Below are 4,903 nucleotides of genomic sequence, written 5' to 3' on the forward strand. Positions count from 1 at the left end.
TAGTTGGGCGGTTAGTAGGTGTATAGCGAGTGGCGTGTGTGGGACATACACTCACACCTACATATATCTTCAGTTGCTTCTACCTTTGGCGGCTTGTTCGTTTTTCGCTTAAAAGAAAAATCAGGCTTCTGCAAAGTGTAGTTGAGCCCCATATGTATGTGGCAGACATTTTGAAAAATTATTATTGTGATATTTTTAATTGCGGTAGAAATAAATAGCTGCAATTGCACATTAAGGACCCCCGTTTCTGAGATGTGATTTGGGTGAACTGCATAAGTGCACTATAATGTAATTGCTCTTAAGACATTACGACATTGATATAAATATATATGTACATTAGACCAGCCCTGGGCAGCGTCCGCCCGGCGGGCGTATTCGCGTCGTATTCGCGTATACATACACGCCCCGCTTGAGAAGACAGCAAAAGCTTCATTCAACTGTACGACTTGTTCGCACGCACACTAGGGATGCCACTGGCAAAAATACATCGATGTTTTTCTTTGATTCGATGCATCGAAATGCACATCGATACTTTTCGATGCATCGAATGGCATACATCGACCATCGATTTGCATAAGATTTTTCAGAAAGTTAGAAATATATTACTGCCACTGACGGAACTTTTTGGAGCCATTTCAATTTGTTGGTCAAAGTCACTTCTCTTTTTTGTACAATTAAAAAACTGGAAAGACAGTTCAATGTACTACAGATGTCAGTTTTGAAAAAACATCGATGCATCGGTACATCGATTATTTATACATCGAGTGGAAAAATTTCGACGTTTTTCCGACATCCCTAACGCACACTACAAAAGTGCTCTGCCGAAGCTGCCCACCCCTGCATTAGACCATAACACCTTCTTCTTCTTTATTGGCGCTGTAGCCGCCTAAGCGATTTTGGCTGGGTTCAAAACAGCACTTACCGTGCTCTCTTCTGTGCCGACTCACGCCAATTGGAAATTCCAAGTGAAGCCAAATCTTTCACCGCCTGGTCTTTCCAACGCACAGGAGGCCTTCCTGTTTCCCTGTTACCAGAATCGCGAACTGCGTTGAATACTTTCAGAGCTGGAGCGTTTCTGTCCATTCGAACTACATGACATAGCCAGCGTTGCCGCTGGATTTTAATTCGCTGCACTATGTCACACCCGTAATACCTTACAAGCGTAATTGTAACAAGAAAACTCTAGGGAATTTTTCCAAGAAAATTTCGATAAATAATTTTTTGTTTTGGCCGAACCTAGCGGTCGCCGTTTTACATTTTTCGGTGACACCTAAAATAAGCAAAATAAAATATATATATTTTTTTAATTCTGTTCGACTGGAATAATCAAATCTTACGATTTTCGGAGAGCTTTAATTTAAAGGTATTAGGATGGTACAGTAGGGCGGTAGGAACTGAGATCTGGTGGGTAAGTACTAGAAAGGGGTCAGTGAACTTTGGAGAAAAAATTTCTTGAAGATCGATTTATAATACTTTAATATCCGACTGCAAATGCCGAAGAAATTACGAAAAATTTAAAAAGGAGAACCCATACGTTTTTTCGAAATCGCCTTGCAAAAATACCTTAGACTGAGGGGTGTACGGTGATTTATTCTTCTGGTACGGTCTAATGTATGCAGTTAGAAAAAAGTCAACTAAATATATTTCTCTCAACACATGACTTGGAAACTATAACCAAATAGTGTAACAATAACAAAATCAAGTCTTGAGATAAATATATTTAGTTGACGTCACTAAACTCTTTTCTCAGTGTCTACATTAGAATGGTCCAAAAAATTTTTTTCCGAGAATTCCAAAAATTTTTCCTCTTGCCAAAAGAGATGCTGGCACCCAAAATTTACGTTTCTAAATATATATTTAGAGGATGCTCACGAAATGGTTATATTTTACTCAAGCAGTATCTTGTACATATATTAACCAAACAATTGGTTAAGCAACCTAAGACTATTTAAAATTTAAATAAGCTGAAAAAACATTATCAGTTGCAGTTGCAATGGCAACACTATCTTTTTATAAAAATCATCAAAATTTTTGTCAGTTTCAAAGGGACTCAGTAGCGCATTTAAAGTTAAGTGAGCACCCTGTATTGGTTAGAGTAGAAAATTGAAAGTTGGTATAGATATTACAAATACCAAAAGGAGAAAAAACAAAGGGGTGCCCCGTTTTCTACGATGACATTTTTTTCTTCCATACAAAATTTGGACCACTCTAGTGTACATACATACATACATATTCAGATCTATAAAAGTACTAATACCGATAAAAACATTAATAAAAACGAAAAAAATATTTTAATGGCGATTCAAAATATCAAAAAAAAAATATCAAAAAATGTATCGACAAATACATTAAAAGTTGGCTCCTACGATTATACAGAAAAACATGTATTTATATTTTTAAATATATCGATAATTTGTTTCGATATCGATAACTTTGCCGATAAATATATCGATAACAACAAATTAAAACAACGAAATGAGTAAAAACATCGATAACTGTGTGAAAATGTATCGATACTACAGTCCACACATGCAGTGGGCAAGTTTTAACATTTCATTTTTTTTGTTATTTAATTTTGGTTATTTTTTTAATAAAAATATGGTTCATTCTTTTACAAAAAAATAAATTTGTGCAATATTTAAAAAAAATTCAACGAACTGTCCCGTTTTATATTAAAAGGAAAATCGAATATAATATCAAGGAATGAAACCGAATCCCAAACCGAAACCGTAACCGTTTAAAACCGTTTCGTTTTTCAAAACCGAAACCGAAACCGTAACCGTTATCTTGACCTGAAAAGGAACGATACCGAAACCGTTTCAATCACAGGTTTCAATCGGTTTCCAAAAATTTATGAAGATAATAAATAAAAATTTATTTTAAATAATTGATTTATTTAACCAAAATCAGCAATATTTTGCTAAAATTCTTGTTAAGTAGTAAATAAGTATTGCAAGGTAACTTTTCGCAAAAAGCTACTAAAATGGTGCCTAATAAAATATTAATAAAATTGGAAGAAGTCATTTTGATTTTCATTTTCACATGTATAGTTGTAAAGGGCACAGAAATGAAGGGAATTCATAATTATGTAGTAAATATTTGACGAAAATAACAATTATATTTTAGTTTTCATACATCTTCAATTTTACAGCAAAAAGGAAACATTTAAGTGAGTCTAGTGATGGCGTTGTTGCTGTGTATCTGCTCATGACTTTGTTGTTGTGAATCTATAATCGATTAATTATATTTAAGTAGTTTCTTTCCCGTACGCAATGCGGGATCCCGCGTGTGCCCAAAACAGCCCAGAAATCATTCCTGTACTCAACAAAATGGGTAATAGAGAGCGAAAATTGGAACGTATTGGATCGTAAGTGTCTTCTTCTTCAAAGTGCATATCAGCTGTATTGTGTTTACATGTTGCCTGCATTTACTTGGTGCTTTTAAGGAATAGTGAATGGCCTGTTGATGTATTTTCAATCTTTATACTTAAAATCAAACCAAAATTAAATTTTTAAGTGTTTGTATTTAATACCATGTTCTGACCGACAACGAAAACACTTTGAAAACGAGTTTTGGGATTGTGGGCTGAAGGCTGTTCACACCGGTTGTTATTGTTTTCGTTGACATTTCTTACATCTTTTGATTGCAGTTTTGCTGCACAAAAACAAAACCAAAACACTTTTCCTTAATTTTCCTTTCATTTACAACCTTTAACTTTCATTCTTATTTTGCTTTGGCCAGGCAATTAACAATAAATCCGAAATGGCGTATTAAAGATGATAAAATATGACTTCCACTTCGATAAATAATCGAAAAAACTAGTCAAGACACCGATTGGAATGAGTGGAACGTGAGTTTTCAAGTAATTTTCAGCGAAAACTGGTTTTCGTTTGACAGATTTTACATGGACGAAAACACAAGTTTTAGGTCAAAAACCAGTTTTAGCAACGAAAAAATGTTTTCGATGTCGGTCAGAACATGGTATACGTGACAAAAACAAGAACAACGTGAATCAGCTGTTTCTCGAATTGTTCCATTTTTGAAATAAAATGTTTCTCTTATTCTCTAATTGCCGGATCCGGTCCGGATTGTTAGGGAAAGAACCTAGTGTTAATATTATCAGTGAACTGTATATTTTGATTTTCTTTCCTCAACGTTTAAGACATTGTGATTTAAATAGTATCAACAAAATTTCTGTCAAAATCACACTTACTTATATGTATGTACATCAAATACCTATCAACAAGAACCCTCATTATATAATAAATATAATAATAAACAAATTTCTGCATTTAGATCTAAGCAAATGTGGTAGAAGTGTTTTCTTTATATAACTTAAAATTAATCACAATGCTTAATTTCGTCAAAAACAAACTTTGGAAGGTAACATATTTATTTAATAAATAATTTTTTTTTTGTCAAACTTTGGCCCTTATTATGAGCTGCATTCGATTTTCGATCTTCGCTGGCTATCGAAGATCGAAGCTCGAAATTGAAATTCGTATTATGAGCTATGCCAGCGTGTCGAAATTTTCGTTCAGTATCGAATTTTCTGTCGAACAGAATTTTGCTTTCGATGGTGTAGCGAAGTGTTAGAAAATTGTGAAAAATGTATGATTTTGTATATGTTTTCTTACATTTTGGCGGCTAGACACTAATTTTAAACAATTTTTGTTAATTTCATGCAGTTCTAACATCGTGAATACTAAACACAAGCTCGAAAGGCTGGATTTACTTGTGAAAGAAAATCCCAATACTCTGTTGGCACGATCTCTGAGAACAAAATCGTAGCGCTGTTGATAGTTTTAAAATATTTTAAATAGATTTGGCTCACAAACGCCTCTTTAGATGGTCGGAACTTTTTAATGAATCTGTAGACAAATTTCTTAAATATATTTTATAT

This window comes from Rhagoletis pomonella, unplaced genomic scaffold (genome assembly GCF_013731165.1).
Source record: "Rhagoletis pomonella isolate Grant_MI unplaced genomic scaffold, Rhpom_1.0 Rhpom_scaffold_00005, whole genome shotgun sequence".
NCBI lineage: Eukaryota > Metazoa > Arthropoda > Insecta > Diptera > Tephritidae > Rhagoletis > Rhagoletis pomonella.